This window comes from Aythya ferina (assembly GCF_964211825.1).
Source record: "Aythya ferina genome assembly, chromosome: 10".
NCBI lineage: Eukaryota > Metazoa > Chordata > Aves > Anseriformes > Anatidae > Aythya > Aythya ferina.
The window spans coordinates 10,100,908-10,119,114 of NC_140306.1; the positions used below are offsets into that span (position 1 = coordinate 10,100,908).

Genomic DNA, 18,207 nt, shown 5'->3' on the forward strand with positions numbered 1-18,207 from the left:
AAGATATCCATGGCATGGTGCTGACACTCCTTTTGTACTGACGCTAATTCAGTATTGTAAAAGCCCACATGACTTGCAGGTGCTCTGTTTGTTTTCTGTGATGCTCAGGAGAGAGTTCAGCAGGTTCCCACAAACCTCAGAGGCACGGCTGCAAGGGGACTCGGACTGCTGAGACCCCAACATTGGAGTTTCAACAGCAACCCGAAGCTCACCGGGTGGTTCTCTGAGTCCCCGGGCTGAGCACCTACACCACGGACAACCACTTACTGCTGCTGGCACAAAGAATCACCAATATTCAATGTTCACAGACTTTTACCAAACACTGCTAAAGCTGTATTTTTTATTTTTATTTTTTATGTTTAACAATGACAAAACAGAATTAGTAGTATAAGGAATGCTAATTTTCTGGTCTACTTGTATTTTCCACCTTTTTCATACCATGAATATTATAAAGTAGCCTGCAGAAGTTCCCAGTAACAGTGGTTTCCTTTAACATACATAAATTCAGGGCCTAGCTTTGGTAGTTTTTGAAACACAAGGACAGCAAAGAAGGCCATTCAGAGACTCAAAGATGTACTACCTTATTTCTCTATATGCATCAGCTGTACATACCTTATTCTGGCCAAACATTAATTGCACCAAAAATTAGGTTTGCTTCCACATTAAGGAATACAGTTCGGCAGCCCAGACTCCTCACAGAGGAGTAAAGCTATGTCCCTCCAACCTCTTGGGAGATGAATTTGACCTTCCAAGTTAGACTCTCGAGCTTTCTTACAACCTTAAAAAGCTTCCATTTCTTCTACTCAACACTGTCGAATCTTGTTTTACTTGGCAGATCCTGTTTCCCACAGACCTGCCTCTACTCCACTTCTTTGTCCCACATCCTTCCCTCAAGAGCCTCCCTTGCTTCCATCTCCCTGGTCATCTTGGACTCATTTCCAGAGATCTACTTTTAAAAATACAGCAGCATGCTATAAACAGGCCAGTCTTGTCAGATTTAAAACTCACTCAAGTCACTGCCTGTGAAGCAGGAGAGAGGAAAAAGGATATTCTAAGGGACCCCCTTGACATGACCATTCATCTGTCTAGATCAGCAGTTCCCAAGCTTTTCAGCTCGCAACCTCGTTTCCGGGCTTGTGACCTCTCTTCCATCAGCACTCCATAGGGCACGACCCTAACTTTGGAAACTTCTCATCTGGATCAGTCAAAACTGACGCCTGAAGAATAATTTTCCAATCGATGCCATGTTTGTTTATGCTGCTGAGTGGCGTGATTACACTGAAGTTCAGGTTCAAACTTGTCTCTTTGCTTGTTTGTAAGTCTGGAAAGAATTTCTGGGTGTCACTCACCCAGCAGAAAGTGAACTCTGTAACTTTTGACTGTTCTGGTTAGAGACAATTATAGCCCGACTGACCTGGTGTGGCATTAATGCACTTGGCTGCACAGTTCAGCTATGCCTAGATGAAGCAGAGATTTTGCTCCTCTGTGAAGTCTGGAAAGATCTTTGTTTTCTATACTTGCACAATATGACCATTCGGATGTAATGGGTACTATACCCAAATCTTTCCTTATACAGTAACATGGTTTCATTTACTACACCGTGTCTCCTGACTTCCTCACACATGCATGCTATTGGATGAACTCTAATGGCCTCTTCTCTTCACATCAGTTTGCCTCTCTTTATGGTCATGGAGAATGTGTGGTTAGTGAAGTATTTAATATTCAGATTTCTAGCTCCGCTCTGTCATCTTTGCTCTCTGGTTAAAGGGTGGAAAAACACAATGGCAAAGCAGACAAGGATTTTTAAAACGCTACCAAAAATGCTAAACTCTCAGAGCATTTGCAGTTTGGATGTGCTACAGCTAATCCTGCTTTGGAATTCCTCGAGGTTAAAATTATTGGGAACTTTTCAACTAGCTGTTTCTCATATTTTCACATCATGTCTGTGCTCAGTCTATTTGTCTCTTGGTAGGGCTCATTCTGCTCCTGCACTACTGCATTAAAGGCCAGTTCCTTTAACTTTGCTGTCCATAGAATCTCTCACTTTGTTCCCTTAGTCTAAGCTCAAAGCAGTTGCTTGACTTTCTGTTTGACCCCAGTATACTTACTTCAATGTTACTATTTTTCAATTTAAACAGCCAAGAGATATCTGCCTAGACACACCAGGATGGAATGTGAGGAATGTAAAGTGGGAGCTAGAGTACCGACAGCACCTGGGAGCAGCTAGCCTTCATACCTGCCTTGAAAAAAACACAAAATAACTCTCACATCCAATGGGGACCAGTTAATATGAGCATCTGAAAGGACCTACCACCGTCCATGCAGCTGAAGGGGATCAAGTTGCTTAAGATCAGTAGAGAAGACAGAGGAGAAATATGTTTGGGGTCATTCAGGCATGTCTGAATACACGAGACAGTTGGACAGAACCCCTTTCTGCAAATATTCAGTCTCCATATGAGATTTAAGCATCTGACTCCAGTTGCTGCCAATAAAAGATATTAGGCTGAAGATGTTTCATCATGAAAGACAACCGCTGAAGCCAACACGAGGGCTTCTTTCCCTCAAATATGAGGGCAGAACCCCACAACCTAGTAGTGAAGGTCAGCAAATGATGAAAAGCAACTCCTGCTTTGTTAGAATTAAACTTGTTGAGAGCCAGAACACAACAGAAGCAAGTTCCTGTTGGAGCCTGCAGTGATTTGCATGAGACCATCACTCCTCTGCTAATGCACAGCACTTTGACAGAAGTGTTGCAGATCTCCACTGAATTGGGAATGGTTTTCTCTTTCTTCCTTTGTTTTGTTGACATGCTTCTTATAAGAGTGCACCAAGGTCAGGTTTGGCTTCCTGTGTGCCTTTATGAAATGGAAAACTAACAGAGATGTCAAAGGAATCAGGCTGAAGAAGCTGGTGTGATTACTGCTGCAGAGCTGAGCATACTCTGGAAAGTCTCTGCCAGAAACCCATCCAATTTCAGCCAGGGAGGATTCAGACAGACAAGAGATTTCAGGTTTGGGAGGAGATTTGTCTGGTTGTGGTTAGGTTTGCCCTTTTTATTATTATTTATTAAATATATTTGAATTTAGTTCAACTGAGTTCAACTGGAATAGAATTTCATTTATTTTTTTATTATTTTTATTTTTCTCCAGAGAGGATGGAGCATCAGACAGGTTCTGAATCTGCAGATACTAATTCTACCTCATGGTCAGAAGACAGGCACCTTTGTGAAAAGCACCCTGCATAAAGGAAAACCTGTACTGTTATGAGAAGGACTCTCCTGGCTTAGAACAGAGGGTCTTCTCTCAAAGTTTACAGGACAATTCAGCTAATATTTGGGGTCTTTGTACTGGTCCAAAGAAACCGAAAAGTACATGGAAGTTTTAGAATGTGATAGATTTCATCTTGCCAAAGACATTTAGGATTTCATTTTAGCAGCATGGGAAAGATTAGAATGCTTTTGAAAAAAATTATAAACCATACAAATCTTCCGTGCAATCATGTAACAGCAGCAAAGCAAGGAATGAATAGAAAGTCTAAAGTGAATTCTGCTGGCTACTCTGATTGCTCTTGCAAATAAATGAGAATTGACCTGGCGTTTCTTGGTAATGCTCCCAGTGCCAAGGACTGTATATCAAACGACACTAAGTCCCATAAAAGGGACCAATTCTGTTCAATTTATTACAGGAAAGATAACCATCTTTGCTCATTTTACTCATATCTGTTCTGAATCTGTGCCCATGAACTATAAGCTGTATAGTGGTATAAGCTGTATAGTGGTGGGAGGGAAACAGCTGGTGAGAGAATCTGGCAAAGTATCAAAGAGAATTCACTGAAAAGCTGTAATTCTGATTAAGAATGGTTAACAAAGTTCAAGGAGTCTCCTATGGGATCTTGTACCCACTAAAGAGAAAGGATCTCGATCCTACCAGTGAAAACTGAAAAATCCACGTAGTCATTGAAAGGTGAGAATGAACTTACTAAAATAAAAGGAAGGATGCAAAAGGAATAACTCACCACAGTTTGTTACCTTTTGACCTTCAGTGGCACATTATGCCCTAAACCAGCTCCACAGAAAACAGAGAGATAGAAAACAAGTGCTACTAGATATCAACATGAGAGCAAGTCTTATTCCACCATTTCTCAAAATAAACTTAGTTATATGATGGCAACAGATCAATTTTGAGACACCAAATTTTCAGTCTCAAAGATAGAAACATTTTATCTACCTCTGGGAAATGACAATGATCCTGCAAACTTGGATGCTGATGCCTTAATTGAGACAATTTTCAGTGAAGGTGCTGAAAGGCATGAACGTCAAACTAAGACCAGGGAACCTGAAAGTAGAATTGTACAAGAGGATGAGTCAAGATAGCCTACAGATACGGGGGTCAAGCAGCCAGGGCAAAGAATAAAACAAGGCACAGGGATTTGAACCTGCATCTGAACGTGTTTACTTTCAGCACAGCATCATCCATATTTGTCACAAACAAAAGCAGAACTTACTTCTGTCCATTACCCTTGAGGAATGCTGCAATATTGCCTTATGACATGGTATTCACTCGCGAGCTAGGCACTTTTCTAAATTGAGTGCTTTCTAACACCACATAATCTTTCAGACTTGCTTCTTTAGTGCGTGCTTTTTTAAATTGTTTTCTGTCCAGTGACTTGGAGTCACATGCTTATGCCACTGATCATTCAGAGATTCATTTCATAAAGTCTCTGGGAAAAGACTGAGGCATGCCTAGATAAATAAAAGAGCTACGTCTGTCACCGAAGCTCCCTTCTCTGCCTGGAACAAACTGAAGACAGGGGGAGATGTTTCCACAGTCAGCACCAGAGCTACCACTGAGGAGGGAAAGGTGCTCACCTGTAAGCTTGAACATGAGGGCTTCAGCTAAGGAGCAGAACAGCCTGAACAGCTTGTTTCAATCCACTGACCATGTAAAACATTTACAAGTGGAAGGAAGTGCTGGGATTGTATGTGATCAGCTCCTATTGTTTCATGAAATGCATTTCTGCAGAAGAGGCAACCAATATAGCCAGGGGTTAGGCCATGTCCCACAGGCACAGACAGCCAGAGCAAAAGCCAAGAGGGTGGCACGGACTGGATGGGCTCAGTCACCTCATGGGAAAGAGCAATGGGGACTCTCATTGCCCCTGGCTGGTGCCTGGTGGCTGTGGAAGGAGCTCACAGTGTGGGATTTGAGTGAGCTGTACTGGTTTGCTTTCAGATCTTGTGCTTATTACCAGAAATTAATAACACGCCACTAGTCTGGAAGCGTTAGTGTACCTGTGGAAAGGCAGCACCCTGTTCCCAGCAGTCCTCGTTGCATATGCATGGCAAGGATGAAAAGGGGGGCATTGTAGTTTTAGAAGGACAAAGTGATTTTTGCATTCTTGTGGGTCCCTTCTTTCTGTCAGGTATGAATTAAAGCACCTTGAAGGCAACTCTGAGGTGTGCTCTGATCCCCAGTACCAACGATGGCCCCAACCACAATGCATTTCAGTGCTGCCCATTTGCAGGACGCCTCTACAGTGCTTCATGAGCTGTAAGGAGTGTACAAAATGAGTTGTTCTTGCCTCTTCTGCCCCCTCTCTACAACCCCTGAGAGCTGTCGGGACAGCATATCAGATACTAAACGCAATTAGAAGTCCTGCCCCAGGAGTGACTAAGAGCTTTGTTAAATAAACTGCCTGCTCTGGCAGTGACTGGAAAGGTGACTGGAAAGGCTGATGTGTTTGTTCCCTTTAAAAGGGGTGTGAATCTTACAGGGAACACCATCCTTGGGAGCCAACTGCATGCCTTCAGGTATAAGCTACTCCGCTGAATCCTGCAACCTGCTGCGTGGCAAGCTGAAAAGAACTGAACCCCAAAATGCTTTAGCGGGGTGACCACATGGCCATTGGCCACATACCACCAAAGCCCAGGAGCATTCATCTCTTCCACCTCAGACCTCACAGCACAAGTGGCCTGCTTCATTCTCTTAGGTGCACCTACTCTTCCTGATGTTAGGAAGGATTTAGGTACCCAGAATTAGGCCTCTAAAATGCACCGAAATTAAGGGGTACAAACAAGTGGTGCAAACAGCCCTTCTCCTCCCTGTCAAAACGTGAGGATACAAGGGAGGGCAGCAGATTGTAATGTATGACTAGAAGGTGCTGTAAAATTCCTTGCGGAAACAAGATCTGTTATGTTTATCACTAATTTGCTAAGTAAGGTTAATACCGTGGCATTGACCCTGCCTCGTATACCCTCAGTAGAACTGCTGTGCTTTGTCCCACTATGATTTTACAGCAGAAGGGAGAACACAAGGCTGATACAAGAAGGTATTTTTCCACTCCCCCTCCTCTGGGCCCTCACCCCTTTGTAGCAGGGAAGATAACGCTCCTGCCAGCGAGCTTGTTTCCAGCATCAGCCTGTAACCAGCCTGTGCACAAGGAAAGAGACCGACCAGCCACTGTGGTCTTTTATCCTGCCAGATGAATAGCCTGTGTGAATATCAACATTATCATAAATCATTCAATTGCTGAAAGTCATCTTACCCTCATAAGGATCTGAATAGCAACCATTTCTAAATCCTTACATACATCCATTTACAGCAGCTGAGCAGTGGGAGTGGATGGACCTATTTTTCAGCTAGCATGATAATCAAGCCGTTCCTCATTTAAGAGTGAATCCATTTGCCTTGGTATTTGACCCAAACAATAGCTCTAGAAATTGATATGTAATCTCCAACTAAAACTAAGATTAAGCAGGGGCCACCAAACTCCTTTGTTCCTCAAAACACACTTAAAATCCCTGACCAGATTCTGATCTTGATATGAATCTGAACACCAAATTAAATTCAAAAGCCACGGCGTTAACGTGGTGTTTCTCAGTAGCCTCCTGCGTAGCCCTGAAGATCAGAATCTGTCCTTAATATTTCTGCACATGGTACTGTGCAGAACTAGCTCCAGACTATTTATAGCTCACACTATATATATACACTGCAGCTTCCAAAAGCATATTTTATCTTTTGGGAGGACAATGCTTTCCGAATTGTAAGAAAAGGCATCATTTTGTTAAAAAAATCTGCTCAAACCCTTAACCTGGAAGAGTGGCCCCATGCTGCCGATCAGATAATAAGCTTAATTCTTACATCACACTTTATTTGTAGCTCACTGTGTAGTTAATGGTTGCAGCTTATCTAACAGGAGAAATGTGAAACCAGAGTTTGAGAACAATAGGAACATGCCTGTCACCAGCAGGCTGCCAATGAATCATGTCCCTGCAGTCAAGCTCTCCCAGAAGGTCATTTGCAACAGAAATACATCTCTGCCTGTAGCTGGCAAAACGCTGAAAAGCGTTTTTCAACTTTATTCAAAGAAAACATCAAGCTGATCAATCACCTGAACAATTTCACCTTGCAGTATTTTTAAGTTCTGTTCGCCGCAAAATTTACTAATAAAGATTACCAAGCAAGCAGAACTGCTTGCTTCCGTGTCCGAGGTTCCAGGGGCATTTTAACTTCACCCTGAATTCAGGGAAGCTAAAAGCCCAACCTTTCGCCAAGACAAAAATGACTTAGTGTTATCTTTCATGTTTATTAAAAAAAAAAAAAAAAAAAAAAAAAAAGAGGTATTTTTAAACAGAGCAATATTCTTCCACAGCATTCAGAATGGAAACCCTGAATCCACTTAAAGACGATGAATTCTTTAAAAAGGAATTCCTAGGAAACAGAAAGCTGCACTGACTCTTTCTTGCCTAGAGATATGCAGAAAGAGGACAAGGAAGCACTCAAAAAATCAGCTATTACCTGTGTCAAATATGTAAGTTATTTTTGCTAATACAGAATTATTTTAAAGAGACATTTTCACTGCTGTATCTGAAGCCAAAAGACAAATCTCTTCTGCTGCACTTGCAGAAAAGCTCCAGATTTTCTGCAAGAGGGAAGAGAACAGATGATGAGGGGATCTATTCTTTTCAGAAGAATGTCATTGGCACAAACAGCTGGCAGTTGGTGGCATATTATTTATACGTGCAGTTGCTCATGTTTTTTAACTGATAAGAAAGCGATACCTCATTTGCAATTCAGGTGAGAAACATGAGTGGCTCCACAGCGCCACTGGCCCCTGGGCCATGTTTCTTATCATATCAAAAACATCTGTCACAGTGTAAATGAGTTCATTATAAAAGCACATCAAATGTGCAGTTTCAGGATGAGACAGCAGTCTGCGAAGAAAGGAGAAAAACAACCTCCCCCTGTAAAAGCTGGGATGGTCTGGCCCATTTTTACCATTTGGGAGGAGGGGGAGCACTTGGAGAGGAAAGGGGGAGAAGGAAAAGAGAGAAACGTTGGAAATGTCACCGTTATAAATTATCCCTTCTCTGGGAGCCAACTGTGTCTGAGAACGGGCTTGGTTTGCTCGCGAGGGTCTGGTGGTTCGCATGCCGAGCGCGCAGACGTTGCGAAATGAGCATCACGACACCCGCCGAGCCCTCTGCCCCTGCAGGCTGCGGACTGACCTGCTCGTAATCCTGGTCCTCCTGGCCCACAGGACTTCAGCTGAGAAAACGGCAATGGGTTGGGGAAGAAAGACTGTACAAGGGGGTGGTCAGTGTGGGGGTTACCAGCAGAAGTGCGTTTGCGGGGCCTCCATGCGCACAAATGGAAATGAATCCCTTTTTTGGGGGGAGGTGACAATGAGCTGTCAGGAGCTTCCACCTCTGGGGAAGGCAAGGTGCATCCTTAACCCATGCTGAAGAGAAAAACAGGACAGGTTGAAAACAGCTCCCGTACCCACACTCATCCCTGCCGTAACACTGCACGGGGCCCGAGTCTCAAATGCAATCGTTTGTAATGTGGGCCGTGTTTGTCTCTGCTGCTGTTCTCTGGGGCCGGGTCCAATACCCCTGTGAATATGAGGATATTTTTGTGCTCCTCCTTAGCAGAGACGAGGACAGCCCAAGATGACTTTGAAATCCCTTCTGCATAGAAGAGACCTAGAAATGCTTCTGCAACTCTGGGGTGTCCACCCTACCCCCTGCCTCCAATCTGTGCCATGCTGAACGACCATTTCCTGATGTATGCTTGGGCTTTTATTAAAAATAAATAAATAAATAAATAAATCTCCTTTCCTCTTGCAGGGAAACCCCACTGATGCTAATGCACAGGGAAAAACTAGAGACAGGCCCGGACCGTTACTCCTCCAGTCCAAGCCCAGCAGCCAGGCACACGGTACCTGCTCGCACTGTCCTCTCACTGACTGCTTCAATGAGCCTCCCTGGCAGCTGCTGCAGTCACGGATGAAATGCAAAATACCCTCATTTTCTCCCTTAAGAGTACAAAAACCAAGCATACAGCTTATAAAAAATTCGGGAAAACACCCACGGTAACTTTACGGCTAATCGCAAAACATATTCCTAAATATGCATACATCAGCAGAAGCAGTGGGTAAGGGCTCCCATTCTAAAACAAACAGAAACATGCACTTTGAGCCCTCATATGAAATGGCAGTAAAAGCCCAACCCAATAATTATTTTCCTTGATTTTCAGCCAGACGAGGCACAAGACAAATAAGTCATCAAGGACAAATAAAAGGAGGTTCATTCATCGCATTCAGGGCTGGAATCTTTAATGGTCACCAAATGAACTAAGATAACTAAGTAACCATTGTAAATATTAATCTTTAAAGGAAAACAATACTCCCAACAACAGGAAGCCTGATAAGACATTGGATGTTGCCATCAGTGTTATGGAGTCTCTCTAATTTCCTTAGTTTTTTCTTATGCCTGTAGAGGGATCAGGAAGGGGACCATATGGTATCCCTCAAAGGAAGTAAATTAACATTATTAATAGCTAATGTGGGAGAGGTGAAACAGTGATTGTTCGTGGTGGTTGTTATTGTGCTTTTGTTTGGTGGTGGTGGGGAGCCTGCCTGCTAGTGAGCTTAAGCACTCAAGCCAAATTCAAAATCTTATATTTATAAACAGAGATCTGATAACAGTTGCCTAAGCATCCATGATGCTTTGCCAGCGCACGCACGTCAGGCTGATCTGAAGGGACTTGGGGTTTGTCCCAGGAGTTAGCTAATGCACAGCAAGGGACAATGAGGATTTAAGGCATGGTCCCTGTTCCTGAGTAACTCCTCATGTTGACCCTCACGTTCCTCTTCACATTTATTCAGTTTGAAGCAATGCTGCTGATGGAGAGAAGCTGTTCTCTGGCATCCACGAGGCAGCTGCTGAGGGGTCATTGAAGGGGTGGGCTCTCACAGGCAGTGGGCATCGATGCAATACTTTTGAGCTCACAGCGATAAACACCAGCAGGCTTTTGAGGGCTGTGCAGCAATGTAGTATGTAAACAGATATATTTTGTGGGAAATTATGATAAAGTGCTGTTTCAGGATGGATTTCAACTGGTGACCTGAAAGAAGATCTTAGAGTCCTGGGGCTTTTTGCCATTTCCCTGCACTACGTGAAAAAGAATTTACCTTTCTTAGGCCTTTTGCTTTCATCTACTCTCCCCCAAAAAATTACAAGACGGTATTTATTTCTCCTAACAGTCACACTTACAGAATATATGTCATAACCTGTGGCTATTCGGAAGAGTGGAATCCTGATCCCAGCCTCAGCTCCATTCGTCCTAGGATACCTGAACCCTAAACTGTACAATCCCCATTTCTTCCAAAAATCTTATACTCCATACAATCTTCCCAAAAATTAAAGCTGTGGGCAACTCTTAGGTGGCCTGGCAGAGGTGGACTTCATGACATCTTTCATGCAGAGATGATTTGCAAAATAATTTGGCATAAAAAGCTTGATTAAAGTTACCCAGTGAGCTTGGCAGGTATAAGCAAGTTTTGGAGAAATTGCACAATAAACTCTTTAAAAGGAAAACAGTGGAGCCTGGTATAATTACTGGATCTTAATAAAAATTGAGTAGCCCAATAACAAAAACATTATGCTTCGGTGCACATGATGATTGCTTTTATGAAGACAAAGAAATTCCCTCTGCCCTTGAAAGCTTATAGTTCAAGCGCAAGTTGACAGCTGGATTTTGATTTCTAGGTCTGAAAAGGACAACTTGAATATTTTAGGACATTACAGGCTTCAATTAAACTTAGTTTTCTTACAGAGCAGTGGCACCTGTCTCTTTCCCTACGCTACAATTCTATTTGAAAAGACTTTCAGTAAACTCTGATTAAGTTTGTGTCAAAGCTGGTCTAAAATACCTCTTCCTGGGTTTTGAGGGGATATTTTATTTCTTAATTAACTCATCACATTGACCAGAAAGATCATGAAAAGCTGAAATAACTGTGTCTTGTGTGCTGGCCCTGTGGAGTCATATGACAAAGATAAATTGTTCTGCGCTGAAACCTGGATGGTTTATACTGCTGCAAAGTTTTCCATGCTGACTATTTTAGAGCCTTTCAGTATTTCAAGTTACATAAAGTCATAATAAAACTCTTCCTCCTTGGCTTCAGAGAATGGGATTCATCTTGATCAGGACAGGGCTGAATTCCAGGCGCGAAAGGGAAGATGCTTTCATGAAGGCTTATGAGAGAACATTTCCAAAACATCTCACGCAACATGAGAAGACAGATGTTTAACCAGGGCAGTTCTACGGTCAGGTGAGACACTACCTCAGAGGAATTAAATGCACCAAGCCAGACTCTTCAGTGACTGAAGACTTCTTAGAAAGACAACAAATCTGTGTATCTTCGTAATCTTAACAACCAGTATGATGACATAACCCTCATTACAACTCATTACGCTGTGGTCACACATTCACTTCAGGTTGTCTGTCCCCACCTTCCATACTCTTTGGGCACCAAGTGAGCATTTCAGAGAATCACTGAGGTTGGGAAATACCTCTAAGGTCATCTAGTCCAACCTTGGTGGTGCTAGATGGGAACAACCCTGCTCTAAAACCACCACGACCTGAAAAAGAGAGGCAAGTTTCAGTGTGTTTATAGGGAATTACAACACCAAGTCCAAAAGTTGAGATCTCAGAGGGCCCTGCCTATCTGTCTTATGCTGTTATCAGTGGGGTTATACTGGGCCATGCAAAGGGCACACACAGGTAACACCTCCCTCCCCCAGCTATTTCTTCCTTCTGACCCATTTACTGCCCTCACCATGTAATAATTTTGTCTGAGCTCTGTGGAAGGAGTGAGGTATCTGGGGCTGGCTGCAATTGCTCAGTTGTCACTTGGACTCTCCACTCACGCAGGTGGGTATTATAGGGTACAGGGAAACCTGGCACTCCCTCTCTCCTTACTCATCCACGTTGGGCCGGGTGCAGGAACCTGCCCTCGTCCCCTGTGGCACACGAGAGCGAAGGGCAGACTCGGCCTCTGCCCCTGCCCTGCGCTTGACCCAAGCAAGACGGTAACAGGCTATTTGTGGTAAAGCTCAGCACTTGATTACTAATCTCAGGGAAGGAGGGGAAAGCACAAGAGGGATTTTGACCCCACGGTGCGTCTTGGCTGACGTGGGCACACACTGCCTCCCAGGGCTGCCCGAGGGAAGTGTGCCTCCGGGGCACTCTTCCCCACACCCCATCCAACACCACAGCCTAGGGCGTGCCTGGGGCTTCCAACACGACAATTTCTAGGACAAATATTGAGGATAATTAAGGCTAATCTCTGCTTTAGATGTCTTACAAAGAAGGTCAGATACTCTTTCCTTGTCAGATGCAATGAAGTTAGGCAGTTCCCATTAATAGCAAGTACTTGTTTCTCAGAACTAATAATTTTAAAAAGCCTTATTTAGTTCCTAAAGATTTCCTAAATTTAATCTTCTCAAAATTCAGACAGGATCATTACAGCAAACTCTATCCCTAAAGAGCTATAATAGTGAATCACATTCCCAGCACCAATCTCCTGTTGGTGTACGATTTCCTTACTGTACCTACGCTAGCAAGTACTGAGGTGCTATAATATTTATGTCCTGAACTCAGGTAATAACATCCTTTCAAATAATTTGACAGGCTAGGGTAGATTAGATACAGTCACATGAAAGCAAAGGAGGAATCTTCCCTAGCAACTTCAGCTATTTTTTTCTTGTGGTCTGCTGATTTCATAATATTTGGTCATAAGATGGTTTTGATATTCACTTATTATCATGACAGGCTTCTTCCTAAATAGCCTTTGGGTAGTAGATGTTTGTACCACCAGCAAAGTGGGGAAACTGGGGCTAACCAATTCCCGCTCTTGAAAGATCCCACTGTCCCCACCCACGGGGATTTGGGAGGATGAAGAACGCAGCACGAGCTCTTCTGCCTATGGATGGGGCTGCTGCCAGGAGGAGATCTGGTAAAACAGTATGTTCCGGCCTCGGTTTCACAATCCTCATGCACCTAAAGCCCGATTTCCAAGAAATTGGAGTAACGGCAATTCCCGTCCATGTGAAGAAGGGATGTTCCCCGGGAACGTCTGCCTTGTGCAATCAGCTGCAGGACACTGAAGGTGAAGGACCAGGCAGAGGAGGCCGGCTGGCCTGCGGTCAAGCCAAGGCTGTGCTCAGGCTCAAACACAAGAAGCAAGATCGGTGATTTTGTATGGAAAGGCTGATTCAGAACATAGGGAAAACATGTGGCAACACATACACAGAGCACAGCAACTGCCAAGCCATTTGTAGCACTCCTGGCCCAGCAATCCCCTTTATCGGCCTTCACGTCTCCCTTTAACATCACGTTGCTACAGTACTAGAGCAACTTCAGCAATGTTTTCCATGTATCAGCCTAACAATATTTTAATTAAGCTTAAGGAATCGAGGGACAGCATTTGATCCTCGAGGCTGCACACAGCAACTGAGTTTCACAAATAACCAGGCCCACGATTATGAAAATATGAACAGAGGCCTTCCCATACAGTCCAGGTGACTGCAGTTTTATATACTCCATAACATTAAATAAATGGAGGTTATTTTTTTATCTCTGTACTGTTCTGTGCTCTCACAATCCTTTGAAAGCTCAAAAATAACTACAATACCCTGAAATAACCTGTCTGCACTAGATCAAAGAACAAGCAAGGGAAAAACCCTTGCAGTGTGAGGCCAGATGAGCTGTCAATGGTTGCAAGAAACTTCTCCCTAAAGCAAGCTGGCCCCAGGTATGCTTTTTGTGTGTCACTCTCTCAGGCAGCCTGGTCCTAGTGCCATTACTGTCTGTTTTCGGTAAGCCCCAGACAACTTTATAAGTGAATGTACCAACACAAGCACAAAGTCTAGCCACTGTCAGCTTAACTGACTAAATGGGCTATTGATTTTGCAAGGCACCTGCCAAGCTCCCGCAAAGACCTCACAGTCTGGTACTGACAGAAGAGACCAGAACAGGCATCCAGCTCCAAATTCTTCCCTGCTGACATTTTGCATAGTAGTCTCCAGGTTTGTGGGTTTTGTTTCAGTGGAGGGCAGAGCTCCCTGGAAGCAGAGATGACCTCTGAATGATCCATTAAATAACGCGAGTCAAGAGCTCCAAGCGAAGTCCCACCAGCACCAGATTAAAAGCTCCTACAGTTCATCTTACAATTTGCTGGCTCCCAGGGTGCAGTAACAGGACAGGTGGCTGTTGCCGTTTTTAAACTCTAGGACACCAATCCAAAGCTTGCCAGATTCACATTCCAGCTTTTTAATTCAACTGGATGAGCATCACATCCTCACACTGCCAACTGTGACTCCTGGGATAGATGCTTGTATTCCAGAGGCTGCTGTGCCAGACTCACTGCTGCTCTGTACCTCCCGTGTACCACCTACAAGACCACAACTTAAACCTGTGAGCAGAAAGACAAGCTCTGACATCCTGCCACCCCTCTCAACAGCCGGATGCAGTTCTGTTTACAGTGCATTCTATGTTCAGGGTATAAAAGGCTCTTATGATGGAAAGCAAAAGAATAGGGCTAATTTACTTCTAACCCATAGTACTATTCAAGCGCCTCTGACTTGCTGTTAGTCCTACTGTTTTGCAAGTAATAAATACTTAAAGATAAACCCCAGTGCATATACAGACCTTTCAACTCCCAGACCTTAGAAGAACTATGCATAAAAAGTTAGATATCATCATATTGCTTTAGAGACTGGAAAACACAGGCTTCAGAAATTTATCAGATAGCTTGTCCAGAATCTCATGATAGTAAAACCCAGAATCACACCTACACAACTCTGTTCTAACTGATGCCCAGCTGTCTGCATAATTTTCAGTCTGGCTCTGCTGAAGTATTTTGTTGTGACAAGCATCTAAATGCTTTATATCACTTTTGGCCTATAAACTATGAGATCACATTAAAAAGATGTAAAACTATAGGGAATGCATCCAAATGTCTCAAAGCAAAATGGAAGTGTTTTAGTCTGAAACTGTAAAAATAGTGTGTGCTTACACAATCAGAAAGAAAAAAACCCCACTATTTAACATAAGTATGCATTCAGATGCCTTATGCACAAAGAAGAAGCAGGCTTGGTGTAACATGAATACTCCTTCAGCAGTAATGTTTGAAATTTTGGGTTGGAGCCCTACTTCTTCATATATAAGGAGAGAGTCAGACTGATCTGTTATTCCATCCTGAGCCCAGCTTAACTACATTAACCATCAGAACAGGGTCATGTTCTGTTAAGTCTGTACTATCACATCCGTTAGTAACTTGAGTCAATTTAGCTGTCAGTGCACTGACATTTATGGTCTCCTATCACTCCTTTGTTTATGTTCAAAGTTCATTCATTGTCTTTTTCCGTTAGGGCCCTACATTCTCTGCCCTACTGCCTCGTGCTACTGTCTTCTTACTTGAACCATCAAAAGTTTCTGTCTATCACTAAAGAAGAAATAGTTTCCATAGAAACTCCTAAGAACAGGCTAAGTTAACGAGGCATAAAATGAAGACAGTATCCTCAAGCTCACCCATTTTGAAAATCTAGGTCAGCAATGTTTGCTTAAAACATTCCACTCTTCTAAATCCATGTTCACTTGACTGTTAAGGATGTAATAAAAAGGAAGGCTCTATCATACCCCAAACTTAGCATGTTTAATAAAACACTGTATGCCCACATGAATAAACCATTCTTACAACTCCTCTAGTGTTTTCCCTGTTGCACATCCTTAGATAACCAACGGGCATTTAGTTTTACCATCCAGGTATTTATCTTCACCAAACATTTACTCTGGCCATCACAAACAGACTTTCAGGTAGCATTCAAGTAACCTGTTATGGTATCACCGAGGTCAGGAGGCATTGGCTATGTCACCCGTCATAACCTCAGTTCGAGGATTTACAGGAACAAAAGGACAGCACACGTGAGAGTCAAATTCAGTCCCAACATAAACAACGCACAGACAGAAGCCAAGGAATCGAAACCAATGCTGAAATTTGCTTTGGGTGTGCTCACAGTTGATGCTGACTGATCTCAGCCACCACCACCAAGTGGCAAATCTGATCTGTTGAAGCAAAATGGCTTGTGCTACAATACATTAATTAATTGTATACAGTGGGTTTCCTTAGTGACAATCACATTTCCTCGCAGGAGAAGAAACAGTCATACCAAGTATTAGTGCTACAATATGCTGTCAAGTACATAGCTTATGGAAAGCTTCCTCAAAAGACTGCCGTGGAGGGAAACACTGATGATTTGCTTGTTATTTCCTCTGCTAATTGAAAGCAGATGTAATCACTTGCAATCAAATACCTTCTGAGATGCAACTATTTAACTGCAAAAGAAAAATGGCCAAATTTTCAGGCATCTTTCATTCTGATCTCCAGTATTTATAATTTAAGCTGACTGAGGACCTTCAGCATTTCAGACAGATGATCAATTTGTTCCTGCTAAAAGGCAAGGTCCCATGTAAAGGGCAGCTGTGCTTTGCCCACAATTGATGGTGTTGGGACTTCAGCTGTTGATGACAAGCAAGAAACAAAGGTTAAGAAAATACCTATAACCTTGTGACTCCCTGAGAAAGCTAGGTGCACGTGATGACAACTTACAAAAGAAAAAAATAATAATCTGCTGTCCAATTAAAACCTATTGCAATCCATCCTGTGTTCATGCTGTTATTAAATTTGAAGTAAATCGAGCATTTTTCCAACCAATCTCCTTTCCCTTCCTAAGCCCCTACATAATGTGTTGGTTTAGGAGTGACATATAGCCAGGACAGTTTGAACAATTTATCCGAAGCAGAACAGCAGTCCCCACAAACACTTTGGTGTAATCCAATTACACTAATTAAAATAATTATTTCCACTTAACTTGTTACTGAACTGCTTGCTTGGCACATCTAGAGTCAGCCCATACAAAGGTCAGGTGCAGCCTCTCAAAAACTCTAGGGAAGATAGAAAAGGAGTGTTGCAGGATACAAGTCTCTAGATGTTGGTAGTGGTTTGGTTTTGCTCAAGTATGCAAGCTAACAATGGGCAGGTGGAAAGCCTGCAACTTGCTTCATCTTGTCTACACGCGTCATGCTTCCCCCCCCTTAGCTCTCAGTCCCCTCCTCAGTTGTGCTGCAAACTGAATTCCCAGCCTGGGAAGTTTCCTCTGGTAGTAAATTAGAAAACAAGATGTGCTGAAACCTAACAATTTCTCTCCGAGGGTGGGTACTTTGTAGAGCTAGTCCTAGAATAAGAATCATAATGACTGCCTAGACAGCTTGCTCTCTAAATCTGCAGCTGGAGCATTTGCTACTCGTGCCTACATCTGCAGAAACTCTGGAGGAAAAAGCAGTCTATTTTAGAGGAAAAATGAAAGAGACATAAATGTCAAACTTGCTTTCCTTTTTTTTTTTTTTTTTTTTTTTAATAGTCTGAGCCTAAAGAAAAGTTTTCAATTCATTCTATGTTGCCACTATAGCTCTGTCTCCATCGCTTTGCAATTTTACAGTGTGCCTGTCTGCTGCCAAATCCTTCCCTCAACACAACCACAGAGTGCAAAAATTCTTTGCTTCCCTCACTTGAACCTCCAGCAACCCTCAGCGGCTTTCTTAACTGCAGCCTTCCATGCAGAAGCACACAAAACAGTCCTCGATCATTCCCACTAGACAAAAAAATTAAAGCAGGCTGTGTATTTTTTTTTCCACTTGTATCAATAACATCGTCTCTGATATTACCTTGAATAATCCCCTTTTTAACTGGCTACCTCAGCAAGCCTCTAGGTCCTTCAGAAGGCCACCATTCCTCTGCCTCATGCAAGAGAGCGAGTCATATCCCCCCTTTGCTGACCCAGAGCCATGGGATTTCTGCTTCACC

The 18,207-nt window shown here is 43.1% G+C and overlaps 1 protein-coding gene across 23 annotated transcripts in view; it reads left to right on the forward strand.

Moving 5' to 3' along the window:
- Positions 1 to 3,592, forward strand: part of LOC311442201 (uncharacterized protein) — a 32,636-nt gene extending 29,044 nt beyond the window's left edge. For 10 of the 23 annotated variants that reach the window (XR_014696491.1, XR_014696492.1, XR_014696493.1 and 7 more), the window contains one exon: positions 2,139 to 3,592. The gene's annotated coding sequence lies outside the window, so the exon portion shown is untranslated. The other 13 variants (XR_014696498.1, XR_014696499.1, XR_014696500.1 and 10 more) reach the window with 7 other exon arrangements.
- Positions 3,593 to 18,207: the final 14,615 nt, after the last annotated feature.